Below are 17,278 nucleotides of genomic sequence, written 5' to 3' on the forward strand. Positions count from 1 at the left end.
GTTGCACTATATGCTAACTAATTTGGATGTAAATTTTTAAAAATAAAAAATAAAATTAAAATTAAAAAAAAGTCTTTTAGATTTCTCTATTATTTTCATTTCTTCAGGAATGAATTCTCCAGTTGTTGAGATTTGGGGCTTCCTTTTGTAACTTTAATTTTCCTCATCTGTTTTGAAATGTTGAGTATGAGTTCTCCTCTTGTATCCCCTCCTCATGTCTAACACTGAGGTTGCCACTTCCCAACACTGCCCACTGCCTAGTTATAATTAAGTCTTATGCTGACAGCTTGAGCCCTTACATGCAAACCTAATCCCTTTGCCAATATGTAGTTGAATATTGGAGAGCTGTTGCTGTTTCTTTTCTTCTACCTAAGCAAAAAGCTAGTTTCCACCACAGCTCCTAGCTGGAACTCATTTCAGCCTATGTTCTTCAACAGGGAGCCCTGGAGCATCCTTGCCTGTTTGTGAGGGGGAACCCCTTTCTCCCTTTGGGGATGAGCTCCTGACCACCTCTGCCTATTCTGCTCCTGGTTTCTAGCAGGCCTGAGACTTCGTCCCTGCCAATGGTTCTGTGTTCCCACTTTATTCCTAGGTTATGTAGATGATTATGCTGTTTCTTGAGGACTGAGGTTGTTGTTGATTTTTTTCAGTTGATCCTTTACCAAAGTAAGCAAATGTGCTCTTAAAATTACTTTATTTCTTTTACTGTTAATTTTTTTTAACATTTATTCATTTTTGAGAGACAGAGTGTGAGTAGGGGAGGGGCAGAGAGAGAGAAAGGGAGACAGAACCTGAAGCAGGCTCCAGACTCTGAGCTGTCAGCACAGAGGCTTGAACTCACAGATCAGGAGATCATGACCCAGGCCAAAGTTGGACGCTTCAGCCACCCAGGTGCCCCCAAATTATTTTATTTCTTATAGCTTTGTGTTTGAGGTGAAATGTTGGTTTCTGCAGGAACTTGCTCCGTCTTCTTGACCACCTCCCCCACTGATTCAGGCCCTGTCCTCCTCTCTAACAAGACATTCCAATGAATGAATTGGAGCTCAATTCTGCATCATTCCCATAGAGAGTATATTCTTCCATTTATTTGAATTTTAATCCTCATCATTCAGCTCTGCCTGAAACTAAAGGAAAGCTGGCCCATGGGGAGAAGATGCGAGCAGGAGCAGTGTGGAGGCAACAGGCTCAGGCTGTGGCGTGCCCTGATGCCAAGTGACATCTAAGCTCAGGTTTGAGTGTAAATGTGTTGTAGGCTTTTTAGGTTGTCTTCCAGTGCTGAGTCGGCATCAATGGGAAGATATGTCTATGGGTCCATCTTCTTCCTTTTCTTGGCTTGTCCCTTCTATTCCTTCGTGTCTATCAAAATACATCATTTTGGAGGATTCAGCCTCTCTTCTCCCTGTGGTCCTTCTCTTCCTCCATGCCACCAAGCCTTAATTAGATCTTCCCTCTCACCCCTAAACCTGCAATCTATAACTTTGTAAGCCAAGATTACTTTTGCATCAAGCTCTGCCACACCACGACACCTGGTAATGTTGAAAACCTGCCTCCAGACCTTGTCAAAAGCCAGGGAACTGGTAGGGTTAGGAAGCCTCATTGAAAACCTTTGTATCTTAATAAGAATGAATGACATTATGTGTATGAAGGTCAAAGATAAATATTCTTTGATTGATTGCATTAAAAATGTTAACTTGATACTAATTACAGATATTTGAAACTAACAAGGTAAGAAAGAAGAAGATTAAAGTTTTGATTCATTGGTTTGTTTTTGTTTTTTTTTATGGGCTTCCCACCAATTGTGCCTACCTACTGCATAACACAAAAATAACCATGTATTTCACTGAATGTGCCATATTAACTTTATCATAAGTTTCATTTCATTCCTAAAATTAAAGGAGTATTTATTATGGAAAGGGACCTAAAGTTAATGATTTCTACTATGCTGCACTATATATCCATAATATAAATGTATAAATATATATATATATATACACACACATACATGTTTGCTATAGTTTGTCATATATGTATCGGGTGTTCTGATAGTGCCGTTGTATTCTCTGCTCAAAACTATAAACATTTAGAAGAAAAAGAATTTTCCAGTGGCTCATTAACAGCTAATCTGATGAACTAATTTTAGCAATGGACCAAATAGTTCATGGTGGCTAAGGACTTGCCACACCCAGATAATAAACTGCATTTTAATAAAAACCCTCCAGCTGCTTATCTAAAGATTGAGCAGGAGAAGAAATTTAATTATCTATGTTAGGCTACCTTGAAGAAATTTTGTAGGATTTTTCAGTACACTTCAAGCCATGCTGCAAAGACAATTCAGACATATTTCCCTATTCATATGGATCTCGTGCTTGTCCTAAGGAAAGCAATGATTACAGCATGCCAGTGAAGGTTGCGATAAAAAAGTAGCCTTTTCAATTTTTATGTTTTGCAACTTGATAGGTGAAAAATGGGAATGAAGCCTCAATGCTTTTACCTTGCATATCTTTAATGCAATTCAACATTTTATTTAAAAAAAAATTTTTTTAATGTTTATTTATTTTTGAGGCAGAGAGAGACAGAGCATGAACGGGGGAGGGTCAGAGAGAGAGGGAGACACAGAATCCGAAACAGGCTCCAGGCTCTGAGCGGTCAGCACAGAGCCTGACGCAGGGCTCGAACTCACGGACCGCGAGATTATGACCTGCGCTGAAGTCAGAGGCATAACCGACTGAGCCACCCAGGCGCCCTAGAATTCAACATTTTAATATGTCTTTGGCCATCTATGTTTCATTTTATAAATTCTCATCTCATATTCCTTGTCTGTTGTTTTTACAGGCGTTTGCCTTCGGGGGCGCCTGGGTGGCTCAGTCGGTTAAGCATTCAACTCTTGGTTTTGGCTCAGGTCATGATCTCATAGTTGTGAGATGGAGCCCCAGGTAGGGGCTCCATGCTGGGTGTGGAGCCTGCCTGAGGTTCTCTCTCTCCCCCTCTCCCTGCCCCTCCCCCACTTGTGCTCTCTCTATCTCTCTCTCGCTCTTTCTCTCATAACACATAGAATAAACTTTTTAAAAAGGAGGGCTTGTCTTCTTTTGGACTTATAAAAGCTCTTTGTATGGTAAAGGTTATTATGATATTTTAATCAATGGATAAAATCATATCATAGATATGATATAGGTATAAATCAAATCATAGATATAAATAAAGAGGCTTCATTTTCTTATTTTATAATAACATAAGTTTCTACTTTTGTCAGTTTGCAAGGGTGGAAATTGGCTACAACTGAATGTAATACTCTCTTCATCCTGAACGTGGCCTTCCATTGTTGAATGAGCTACCTCCCCCAAAAGACCGCACATGGCGTTGTTCTTCCTCCTCTTTGATATTTAAAATTTTTATAATTTGGCCAAGATAAAAAGACTAGAAAAGAAAACAGATCAGGTTGCCACAATGAATCACCCACAAGAGATTTTTCTGCTGTGTGTCTGGCATTATATTTGCATCAAGTGAGAGGTTAGGACATGTGAAGTGTTTGATTCATCAGCAAAAACAATTTCCAAATGTCGTATTTATGCTGTCTTTAACTGTTAGCCAAATATGTAACGCAGCAGGACCCCGCACTTTGAAGAAACCATTCTAAGGGAATCTTAGAATCCTTCCCCAGTCCCATGGACCCTTTGCCCTTTCCGTTCCTATGCTAAATTAGTCTTTGTCATCCATCTTTGTCTTATTTGTTAGGGAATACTTCACACGTCAAAAGCCCACGGGGACAAATTCAGCAAATATCAATTTGTCCCTGTTCAACTGAACCGATGAATATCACAAATGCAGTGGGAACTCCTTGTATTGTTCTTCATCCCAAATATCCTGTCCCCTCCCCACCCAGTGGTAACAGCAATCCTGGATTTGGCACCTAGTGATCCCATACTTGACTAGACTTTTGTTACGTGTGCACATACCTTTAAACGATATACAGAACTAACTGGTTTGCTTATTCTTTGAAGGGTATGTAAACAATACAATCAAATATGTCACTTTTATACTCAACATTATGTTGTTGAGATTTATCCGTATGGCTGCTTATAGCTCCAGTTCATTTCTGTCGCTGCTGTATAGTATTCCATTACGACTTCCCACTCAACTCGCTGGCCTTGAAACTTGTCTCCCACATTAATTTTCCTTTATAAAGCCAGGAGATGTTCAGCGTCCCCCATTCATTTCCACCCTCATGATTTCAGACCATTTCAAGAGAGGAAACACCTCCTCCAATGTTAACCTTTCAAAATACTGTTCAATGCCTACGGGTTTTGTTGCGATTATTTTACCCTTTTGCTTTATCTGCTTTTACCTCCTCCTTGTCCTCTATCGTGGAGGTAGCGATGAAATGGAAACTGTTTTTTCTGGAAGCCCAAAGTCTTATCACTGTTCCCTCATTTGTATACAGCTGAGTGTTTAGCTACCATCAGGGCTGTAGAGTTCCCAGGCTGATTCATACTTTACTCTGACTCCAGCAACTCTGGCATCTGGCCCTTGACCTCATGACTTGCTTCCATCAGACACAAAGTTATGAAGTGTCTACAGTTTGTCATCGGGAACACAAGCCTGAGTTTTGGACTCTTTCTCTCATTTAAAATTTAAAGGAGTTTTGCTTCTTATCACGAATGAAAGGCTTTGTTTAATGTTTTGGTTTCTATCACAGAACTTCAGTCTTCTGCAAACAAGAGTCGGGGGCGGAGCGGTGGCGGTCGGGTCTTTGGCGGGGTATCATTGCTCCTTGAAAAGTGCAAGGGTGTTGGAATCAGAGAAAGCCAACTCCCATCCCACCTTGAGGCACGCTCGCTCTCAGTAGCAAGTTACTTACCCTCTCTCAGACTACATCTCATTTAAAAAGTAAACTTCCTTTCAGGATCTTACAGGATTAAGTATATTACATATGCAGAAAGCAGGCACCTAGAGCAGAATAAATAACTAAAGATTTGTTCATTTTCTCATTTCCTTTCTCCTGGGCTTATTCTCCTTGGAGTTCTGTTCACATACAGATAAGACCTGACTTCCTCTTCTCCCAAGTATCCAGAGGGGCTGGGAGCTAAATACGCTTGCATCCTCATACCTCTCTTTAGAAAGGGCCTCTCTTGTTTCTTAAACTTTAACTAGAAAAATTATAATAAAAACTAAAGGAAAGATAATTCACTGTTTAGACTCAGTCCTGTATTATACCTCATGACAGAGACAACAGAAAACAATCACTCCAATGCCAAGCTTCTGAAGTCGTCTGTAACTGCTCAGACTTGGACTTCAGGGTGCACCCGTCAGCCTCCTCTCCCTAAATGGCTTTAGGCTCTCTGGAAAACCATGGCGTCTGGTCCTCCTGCTTCTAACCCTGTCCTAGCTCTTAACCAAAGATCCAGACATGTGTCCATTTCCTTCATGTTGCGCCTTATCTGGATCAATGCCCAGCTTATCTCTCATATTTACAACACTGCACCTGCTTGTTCCTCCAGTCAGGTTCCAGAGATGCAGTTCTCCCTAAGACTATTTAAGAAATTTTGTATATCTGAGAACATTAAGAGGATTTGTCAGTTTGTTTGTAAGTGAATGAAATTCAACTTAAACCAGCCGAGGGGAAACCAGCATGGGCTGGGGCTTTACTGGGTCCTATAACTCTTAAGGCCAAGGGGTATGTGGAATCAGATGTGGCTGAATCCAGGGTCCCAACTATATACTTAGACCAGGCCCTCCACACCCTCTGTGTGTGAGTCTGTCTGTCTAATTTAGCTTTGCTTCCCATCGCCTGCTGTCCTCATTCTTCCCTGCCACCGACGGGTGTTGAGAAAGTGGCTGTTGTCAGCTCAAGCCTGTTCCTTTCAGTTCATAATCCTATAGAAACTGAAACCAGCCCTGAATGAATTAACATGAATTCAAGAACTCATCACAGACAATCCCACCAGAGCCATTAGGGGTTGAGATAAAGAGGGTCTAGAATAGAAAGAAGGTACTGGGTGGATGAAAAGCACCAGATAGCTTAGGGCCCAAGGCACTCAAGGTTCTATACTCTGAAAAAATAACGATAGCAATAAAAGGCAGCATAAGTGAGCATCTGAAATCAGGCCCAATGAACTTTCCTGAGCCCCTTTTCTCAGAACCTATCAGGATGGACGATGTGATTAGTGTTCAGTGAGGTTACTATTCTCCTTTCCTGGATGTCGGGGAAGAGCCCACTGCCCGCCTCCTTGAATGAACTATGGCCACTTGGTTTACTTGGAGTAAGGAAATAGGAGAAGTGCTGTGGGCCGCTCACAAGGGGAAGTACTCAGGATTCAGTGTGCAATTTCCCACATTTTCTTCCAGGGCAGCCACAATCAGGAAGGAATTCTTATGGTTAGAAGAAGGAATTAAAAGATCAAAATGGGCAGGGGGAGGAGCCATGATGGCAGAACAGCATGGAAGGTGTCTTGTGTCCATGAAATACAGCCAGACCAACACTAAACCATCCTGCACACCTAGAAAACTGATCTGAGGATTAACGCAACAATCTGCACAACCTGAACCACAGAATTCAGCAGGTACGCGGCGCAGAGAAGTGAAATGGGGGAGAGAGAAGCCGCAAAGGGCAGGGAGCTGCTTTTTTGTGCAGAGAGAGGGTGGAGATGGGGGGTGGGGGAATATGGGAAAAGCACCCCCCCCCCAATAGCAGCTGGAGAGAAAGTGGAAAAGTGGAAACAGCCACAGGGACTGAACTAAAAAGGGAGAAAGCAGAAAGGAGAGGGTTTAAATTCCATTAAGACCCTAAACAGGGGGAGGGCAGAGTCTGAAACTCCGCAGCTCCATACCTGGTGGTGCTCTGGTAAGATGGGCGAATCTGCAGGAGCAGAGTGGAGTCCAGGGTTCTTCAGGCCACACGGGAGAGGCGGTTCCCCTGCTGGGAGGACACCTGGTGGAGGCTGTGTGGGTCCCCAAAAGGCAAGGCCCCAGTGGACCTGGGAGAACAACCACATTCGCTGCTGCTGGAACAAGGTTGTTAAGGGTGAAGCCTGGTGCCAGATGTGCCTTGTGATTTTCCATAGCCCCTGAAACGCTGCTGCTACACTGTCTCACGAACTTTTTCCGGGGCGGGCTGGCACCCGGCCGCAGTCTCTGGGCGTCCGCAGCAGCACGGCCCGCAAACGTTCCTGGGAGCGGCGGGCACCCGGCTGTTGCTCCGTGAGACCCTCCCGCAGACAGGCAGATTAGGTCAAAGCCGCAGTCTCTCTGAAGTAAGGGGCCGGGAAAAACAGCCATATTGGAGACAAAACTCAGGAGGGAGGTGTTGCCTGGGGCTTGGTCACGGACCGTGTAAAAGCAAGCAGTGGACGGAAGGCGAAGATAAAGGAGGGGTGCACGACTGCTGGTCGGGGAGAACAGAGCTCCAATATTAGAGGCTGGAGAGCTGGGTGACGCAGTTTCACCGCTCCCGCGCATGCGCATACGCACCTGCCCGCCACAGCAATCCACCCCAGTAGGCTAGTGGCGCCATCTAGTGGAGAACGGAGCCATTACGCTAAGTCCCACTTAACTGGGCCAACCTGGCTCTTCAGGAACACAAATCTCTCTGCCTGCTTAGTTTACAGACTATAAAGTGCTTCATAGTTTGACTTCTAGGGGAAAACGAAGTAATTTCAGTAGCATTTCAGTCTGTTCGCCGGTCCATCTATTCAGTTTTCTTTCTTTCTTTTCTTTCTCTTTTCTTTTTTTTTGTTTCTTTTCTTTTTCTTGAATACAGAAGGAGAAAATTTTCATTTTTATTAAAAATATTTTTCTTTAATTTTTTTCTACTGTTTTCTTTTTTCTTTAATTTTTCTTTAATTAATTTTCTACTTTTGTGTAAATTTTTTCAAATTCTATTTTACATCCATCATTTCATTTTAGTCTACTTCAGTGTATTCATTTTTTGAAATTTTCAAACGATTTCCTTTTTTTTATTTTTTTCCTTTCCCCTTTTTTCTCTATCAAGCCCCTTTTAACACCCAGACCAAAACACGCCTAGGATCTAGCATCATGTATTTGATTTTTTTGTGTGTGTATGTTTTTAATTTTTTAATTTGGATTTTTTTTAATTTTCTTTTTTTACTCATTAATTCCTTTTATCCCTTCAAAATGATGAAATGAAGGAATTCACCCCAAAATAAAGAGCAGGAAGAAAGGACAGCCAGAGATTTAACCAACACAGATACAAGCAAGATGTCTGAACCAGAATTTAGAATCACAATAATAAGAATACTAGCTGGGGTTGAAAATAGATTAGAATTCCTTTCTGTGGAGATAAAAGAAGTAAAACTAGTCAGGATGAAATAAAAATAACTGAGCTGCAATCTCAAGTGGATGCCACAGCAGCAAGGATGGTTGAGGCAGAACAGAGAATCAGTGATATAGAGAACAAACTTATGAAGAATAATGAAGCAGAAAAAAAGAGGGAGATGAAGGCAAAAGAGCACAATTTAAGAATTAGAGAAATTAGTCACTCATTAAAAAGGAACAACATCAGACTCATAGGGGTCCCAGAAGAGGAAGAGAGAGAAAACAGGGGTAGAAGGGTTATGTGAGCAAATCATAGAAGAAAACTTTCCTAACCTGGGAAAAGACACAGACATCAAAATTCAGGAACCACAGAGGACCCCCATTAGATTCAACAAATACCGACCATCAACAAGGCATACCATAGTCAAATTCACAAAATATTCACGCAAGGAGAGAATCATGAAAGCAGCAAGGGAAAAAAAGTCCTTAACCTACAAGGGAAGACAGATCAGGTTTACAGCAGACCTATCCACAGAAAGGTGGTAGGCCAGAATGGAGTGGCAGGATATATTCAATGTGCTGAATCAGAAAAATATGCAGCCAAGAATTCTTTACCCAACAAGGCTGTCATTCAAAATAGAAGGAAAGATAAAAAGTTTCCCAGACAAACAAAAATTAAAGGAGTTTGTGACCACTAAACCAGCCCTGCAAGAAATTTTAAGGGGGACTCTCTGAGGGGAGAAAAGATGAAAAAAACAAACAAATAAATAAATAAATACCAAAAGCAACAAAGACTAGAAAGGACCAGAGAACACCACCAGAAACTTCAAATCTACAAACAACATAATGGCAATAAATTCATATCTTTCAGTACTCACTCTAAACATCAATGGACTCAAAGCTCCAATCAAAAGACATAGGGTAACAGAATGGATAAGAAAACAAGATCCATCTATATGCTGTGTACAAGAGACCCACTTTAGACCTAAAGACACCTTCAGATTGAAAATAAGGGGATGGAGAACCATCTATCATGCTAATGGTCAACAAAAGAAAGCTGGGGTAGTCATGCTTATATCAGACAATCTAGACTTTAAAATAAAGACTGTATCAAGAGATGCAGAAGGGCATTATATCATAATCAAGGGGTCTATCCACCAAGAAGACCTAACAATTGTAAACATTTATGCGCCAAATGTGAGAGCACCCAAATATATAAATCAATTAATCACAAACATAAAGAAACTCATTGATAGTAACACCATAATAGTAGGGGACTTCAACACCCCACTCACAGCAATGGACAGACCATCTAATCAAAAAATCAACAAGGAAACAATGGCTTTGAATGACACACTGGACCAGATGGACTTAACAGATATACTCAGAACATTTCATCCTAAAGCTGCAGAATATACATTCTTCTCCAGTGCACATGGAATGTTCTCCAGAATAGACCACATACTGGGACACAAATCAGCCCTCAACAAGTACAAAAAGATCAAGATCGTACTGTGCATATTTTCAGACCACAACGCTATTGAAACTCGAAATCAACCACAAGAAAAAATTTGGAAAGGTAACAAATACTTGGAGACTAAAGAACATTCTACTAAAGTGGGCTAACCAAGAAGTTAAGAGGAAATTAAAAAGTTCATGGAAACCAATGAAAATGATAACACTACAACCCAAAACCTCTGGGACACAGGAAAGGCAGTCATAGGAAGAAAGTATATAGCAATCCAGGCCTTCCTTCAAAAGGAAGAAAGATCTCAGATACACAACCTAACCTTATGCCTTAAGGAGCTGGAAAAAGAACAGCAAATAAAACCCAAAACCAGCAGAAGACAGGAAATAATAAAGATTAGAGCAGAAATTAATGCTATCAAAACAACAACAACAACAACAACAGTAGAACAGATCAATGAAACCAGAAGCTGGTTCTTTGAAAGAATTAACAAAATTGATAAACCACTAGCCAGTTTTATCAAGAAGAAAAAGGAAAGGACCCAAATAAATAAAATAAAATCAAGAATGAAAGAGGAGAGATCACAACCAACACAGCAGAAATACAAACAATAATAAGAGAATATTATGAGCAATTATATGCCAATAAAATGGGCAATCTGGAAGAAATGGACAAATTCCTAGAAACATATACATTATCAAAACGGAAACAGGAAGAAATAGAAAATTTGAACACACCCATAACCAGTAAATCGAATTAGTAATCAAAAACTTCCCAAAAAACAAGAGTCCAGGGCCAGATGGCTTTTCAGGGCAATTCTACCAAACATTTAAGGAAGAGTTAACACCTGTTCTCTTGAAGCTATTCCAAAGAATAGAAATGGAAGGAAATCTTCCAAACTCTTTCTATGAAGCCAGCATTACCTTGATTCCAAAACTAGACAGAGACCCCACTAAAAAGGAGAGCTATAGACCAATTTCCCTGATGAACATGGATGCAAAAATCCTCAACAAGATATTAACCAACTGGATCCAACAATACATTAAAAAAATTATTCACCACGACCAAGTGGGATTTATACCTGGGACATAAGGCTGGTTCAATATCCGTAAAACAATCAATGTGATTCATCACATCAATAAAAGAAAGGACAAGAACCATATGATACTCTCAATAGATGCAGAGAAAGCATCTGACAAAATACAGCATCCTTTCTTGATAAAAACCCTCAGGAAAGTAGGGATAGCGGATCATACCTTGAGATCATAAAAGCCATATACAAAAGACCCAAGGCTACTATCATCCTCAATGGGGAAAAACTGAGAACTTTAGGAACAAGACAGGGATGTCCACTCTCGCCACTGTTATTCAACATATATTGGAAGTCTTAGCCTCTGCAATCAGACAACACAGCCAGGAGGAGGTCAAACTTTCACTCTTTGCAGATGACATGATACTCTGTATGGAAAACCCAAAAGATTCCACCAAAAAACTGCTAGAACGGATTCATGAATTCAGCAAAGTTGCAGGATATAAAATCAATGCACAGAAATCGGTTGCATTCCTATATACCAACAATGAAGCAACAGAAAGAGAAATCAAGGAGTCAATCCCATTCCCAATTGCACAAAAACCCATAAAATACCTAGGAATAAATCTAACCAAAGAGGTAAAAAATCTATACACTGAAAACTATAGAAAGCTTATGAAAGAAATTGAAGAAGACACAAAAAAATGGAAAAAGATTCCATGCTCCTGAATAGGAAGAACAAATATGGTTAAAATTTCGATACTACCCAAAACAATCTACATATTCAATACAATCCATATCAAAATAACACAAGCATTCTTCACAGAGCTAGAACAAATAATCCTAAAATTTGTATGGAACCAGAAAAGACCCTGAAAAGCAATCCTGAAAAAGAAAACCAAAGTAGGAGGCATCACAATCCCAGACTTCAAGCTATAATACAAAGCTATAATCATCAGGACAGTATGGTACTGGCACAAGAACAGACACTCAGATCAATGGAACAGAATAGAGAACCCAGAAATTGACCCACAAACATATGGCCAACTAATCTTTGATAAACCAGGAAAGAATATCCAATGGAATAAAGATAGTCTCTTCAGCAAGTGGTGCTGGGAAAACTGGACTGTGACCTGCAGAAGAATGAACCTGGACCACTTTCTTACACCATACACAAAAATAAACTCAAAATGAATGAAAAGACTTCAATGTAAGACAGGAAGCCATCAAAATCCTCGAGGAGAAAGCAGGCAAAAACCTCTTTGATCTTGGCCACAGCAACTTCTTACTCAACACGTTTCCAGAGGCAAGGAAAACAAAGGCAAAAATGAACTATTGGGACCTCATCAAAATAAAAAGATTTTGCACAGCAAAGGAAACAATCAGCAAAAGTAAAAGGCAACCAACAGAATAGGAGAAGATATTTGCAAACGACATATCAGGCAAAGGGTTAGTATCCAAAATCTATACAGAACTTACCAACTCAACACCCAAAAAACAAAGAATCCAGTGAAGAAATGGGAAAAAGACATCCATAGACACTTCTCCAAAGAAGACATCCAGATGGCCAACCGACACATGAAAAAATGTTCAACATCACTCATCATCAGGGAAATATAAGTCAAAACCACAATGAGATACCACCTTACACCTGTCAGAATGGCTAACGTTAACAACTCAGGCAACAATAGATGTTGGCAAGGATGCGGAGAAAGAGGATCTCTTTTGCACTGCTGGTGGGAATGCAAGCTGGTGCAACCACTCTGGAAAATAGTCTGGAGGTTTCTCAAAAAATTAAAAATAGAACTACCCTACGACCCAGCAATTGCACTACTAGGTATTTATCCAAGGGATACAGGTGTGCTGTTTTGAAGGGACACGTGCACCCCAATGTTTATATCAGCACTATCAACAGTAGCCAAAGTATGGAAAGAGCCCAAGTGTCCATCAATGGATGAATGGATAAAGAAGATGTGGTATATATATATATATATATATATACACAAACAAACAATGGGGTATTATATTACTCGGCAATCCAAAAGAATGAAATCTTGCCATCTGCAATTACATGGATGGAACTGGAGGGTATTATGCTAAGCAAAATTAGTCAGTCAGAGAAAGACAAATATCATATGACTTCACTCATATGAGGACCTTAAGACACAGACCAGATGAACATAAGGGAAGGGAAGCAAAAATAATATAAAAACAGGGAGGGGGACAAAAGATAAGAGACTCTTAAATATGGAGAACAAACAGAGGGTTACTGGAGGGGTTGTGGGAGGGGGGATGGGCTAAATGAGTAAGGGGCATTAAGGAATCTACTCCTGAAATCATTGTTGCACTATGTGCTAATTTGGATATAAATTTTAAAAATAAAATTAAATAAATAAATAAATAAATAAATAAAGTTATGTTTAAAGTACATGGAAAAAAAAAAAAAAAAAGAGAGAGAGAGATCAAAATGGGCTGAAATTAGAGGTCACTGAAAGAAGAATGGTGCCCCAGATCGTTTTCCAGATCACAATGGGATCTGGAGTAAGAAAGAGACCTTTGTGTCTCAAGCCATTAAGACTTGGAGGCTGTTGCTGTAAACATTACCTATGTATCCTGAGTGTTGAAAAACTAGGTTCTACCTTTTAAAATAGTTCTGTGGACTTGAACCCTTCACTTGCTTCCTCTGAATATAAATGTAAATTTACAAACTAGTTAAGATCATTGCAGAGCAGAGCGTTAGCTAACTCTTAGGGAGAGCGACCGTCTGAAATCATGTCCAGGGTGGCAGAGACTGGCTGGACACTCATCAGTACCATTTACTTGTCCTGGCGCTCAAGAAAACATTTCCTAGCCTGACTGGCAGGGGGGCTGGGAGTGTGTGACTGAGTTCTGGCTGATGGAATGTGGGCAGAACGGTATCCTTACCTTCCAGGCTAGTCAAAGAATATCATGAGTGACCTTTCTTGCTTTCTTCTCTCTTTCCCATTTGTGAGGCCCAGATATAAGGACTCAGTAACCCAATCTGTGGATTATCATTTAAGGAGAAACTGGAAGGTGCTGTCCTTGAAAATCACCTAACCCACACGGTAAAACCTCACCTACCCTAAATAATGCTCCAAGTAAGAACTGTGTCAAAGCACTGGACCCCCAAGTGTGAGAAGGTAGGCCGGGAGTTTCCATGATTAAAGTGAGGAGCGTGCAGCCGCCATTGTCGTCTGAGGGCCTGAGAGAGGACCAATATTCCAAACCCCTGGCTTTGATTCAATGATGAATGAACTCAACGGAGTGGATACCAACTTTGAGCAAGGCCCTCCAAAATCAAAATGGAGCACACTCCCAAACTAGTACCTCCAAATTTGGTGTTTGCTTGCCTGTTTTGCTTGGGCTTCGAAGAGCACCTGTATTCATCTGGTCTGTGCTCAGAGGACTATCTAGAGTGTTCTTTCTCCTGAGGGAGGTTCTTTCCATGATCCAGACTGAGCCACAGCCAGCAAAGAAGTGTGGGCCCTGCCCTCTCTGCTACCCGCCCACCCGACTCCCCTTTGTCCTCGCTTTCTCTCCCCTTTGTCGTGCCTGGATGCAGTAATCAACGATTATAATAGTATTAAACAATATTTTATTTTATTAATGTATTATTATGTTTTTAATGTTTATTTATTTGGGGAGGGGAAGAGGCAGAGATAGAAGGAGACACGGAATCCAAAGCAGGTTCCAGGCTCTGAGCGCTCAGCACAGAACCTGATGCAGGTCTCGAACCCACGAACTGTGAGATCATGACCTGGGCTGAAGTCGGACGCTTAACTGACTGAGCCACCCAGGTGCCCCCAAAGTATTAAACGATATTTTAAAAGGCCTTTGATCAGGTTCTAGATTTACCCTTAAATACCCCTGGGGAGAACACACCTGTTACAAAGGAAAGTTTAAAAGCTTTAATTAGGGTTTTGAAGTTCAAACCTAAGACGTGCCATATATATCCACTGGGGATTTCACCCGCATGTGTCCAAATACAAAACGTCTGCGTGTTCCAATATACCATGTTACAGTTGAAACAGGACTTGCCTTTAGGTCAGTATGCGTCAGATGTCGTGCTATGTGCTTCACACGATGGGCTGGCTGTTATTAACACCAGTGAAATTCCTTCCCAAGTGACACAATCAGTCCTTGATCTGTAGCCTGAGTTCAGAGTCACTTGTAACTGCCCTGTGCTACTATTTGCTTCTCTGCTGTCCAGATTTTGTTTCTTTCAGAGTTGATGAAAGCCACCAAGACCAGAAGGGTTTCCTCCTACAAACTGACCCCAGGTGCGGCAGGGTGGTCGGCTGGACAGGCAGTGCCAGTGTCAAGGGTAACACAAGATGTGATGGGGAGGCAGGGATAGAAAGCACGAATGAGACAGAAACAATCCAGAAGTGCTTGAATCCGCGATTATTCGACTTCTGCGAGGGTAGCATTCAAGAATAATGAAGCATGCCTCTCATCGGGTTTATTGCAGAATCAGTAATTTAGTAAACACAAAACAAAGCTGCTGAAAGATGACTTTAAAGCAGTTTGTTTCATGGGGCATAAAGGGTGATTTGGGGGCAAGCATGAAAACTGTTATCCTGAAGCAATGATAGACGTAAGTGACCTCAGAGAAGCTCAAGTTAGCAGCGTACTTTGCCCAAGAAGTTTGAGGTGTGGAGGGCACAGTCTATTCTTTTCAACCACAATGCTCCTTTGCCCTTTTCCGCACTGGAAGAGAAGGAAAAACGTCTAGAGCTACTCCTTACGTCTGCATTCCTCTGCCTGCTGCGTTGGGGGTTATTATAAGGACAATAGAGCAACACCCCACAGCTGTGCTGTGGTTGAGCAAGCAGTGTTCAGACTTCCGGGACAAGAGAGACACTCAGTTAAAGATCTCATCACACGAACCGCTAACAAGTACTGACCTTAGTCTCCATGTGAGGCTTGCTGCAAAGTGCTTTCCAGCGTGATGTCACGTAAGCCCCACCACCACCCTCAAGGGTGGGCGCTTTGATTGTCCGTATCCCACAGATAGGGAAATTGTAGGTCAGCTCCTAAGTGGCAAAGAGGGGGCCTGAGACATGTCGTTTGAGCCTAAACACAGAGCCACAGGCCCGGGCTGCAGGGACCGGGTGCCAGATTGTCAGGCCAGAGGGCCCTGCCCTCCCTGTGCTGTGTTGGAGCAGGCCTCTCCATGGCCCAGCGTGTGGCCTCGGTCTTTCATCTGTAGGTCCCCTGGGGAGATTAGGTTAGCCCCCAGGTAGGAAGGGCAGCGACCCAAGAAGGGCACAACCTAACAGGCTGTGGTGCTACTGGGCCATATGCCATGGCACTCAGCCCTCTCATTTCAGCTGCTGCTGTGGGTGATGGGTTTTTTTTTTTTCGATGCTGCTGGTGGGGCCATTGCATCATTCCCCTCCTCCATTCTCAGGGTTTTCTCCAAAGAACAAGGCAGCCCAGAAGTGGGGGGTGGGTGGTGGGAGGTTGAGGCAGCCTTTACCCAACAAGATAGGAAATCAGTGAGCAGAAAGAAGGAAATAGAAGGAAGATTCTGTAGCATGTTCTGTATGTTCCTTAGTAGATCCCTGGGAGACCAACCCATTACCCGCAGGTTAGGCACCTCGACAGTGGTCACCGTGCAGCTTTCATTTGCCCCCACAGTACTCTCCCCACTTCTTAATCCTGTTCCTGACATCACCCAACAAACTCCCTGCACCCCAGCTAAGCCCAGAGGTACTAAGGATACAACCGTTCCACGGTCACAAACACAGTGAAGAAATCACAAGAATGGGGTCCAACCTGCTGCCTGCACAGTCGCCTCCAGGACCCCATGCAACCCCTGCAGCCGCTCTGCAGGTGGGTCCCCTGAACATACATGCTAAGATGGAGTGTGGAGGACAAGATGTGGATTGTGAATGGGCATCTGTGAAAGGAAGGGCAGAGCAGGACTGGGGACCAGTGTAATTCAGCCCCTACAAAGCCTGGCTCCAGCCAGCAGGCTCTGCAGAAAACAATTGAGTTGTCCTGCATTGGACCTTTACCCACCACCCCCACCCCCCCCCACCCCCCCCACCCCCCCCACCCCCCCCCCCCGCCCAGGCTCTCTGAGTCATGGGAAGGGCATGACCTTGGATGTGGGGCTATCTGCCACTGGGAAGCAAATTCTTCCCAGAGCGGGGACCTGGTGGCCATCTCCCCATCTGCCACACTGCAGGATGGTGTTGTTTACTCGTGGACTGGTCTGTACCCCGACGTGCAGGGAGAGAATGAGGGCAGTGACTTAATGCTGTTTTGTCTTCAACAACCAGCACATTGCCTGAGCCAAGGGGACGGCCAATAGCTCTTAAAGGATTTAATATTAAATATCAATGAATGAAAAAGCTCCTAGTACATTCTTCATTTTGCAGGAAGAAAGAGCTGCAGCCCAGAATGATGAAGTGACCTGCCCAAGGTCACACAGCATGGGGGGGCGGGGGTGCTGAACAGCCTCTAATGCACATATTTGATTC

This window comes from Lynx canadensis, chromosome D3 (genome assembly GCF_007474595.2).
Source record: "Lynx canadensis isolate LIC74 chromosome D3, mLynCan4.pri.v2, whole genome shotgun sequence".
NCBI lineage: Eukaryota > Metazoa > Chordata > Mammalia > Carnivora > Felidae > Lynx > Lynx canadensis.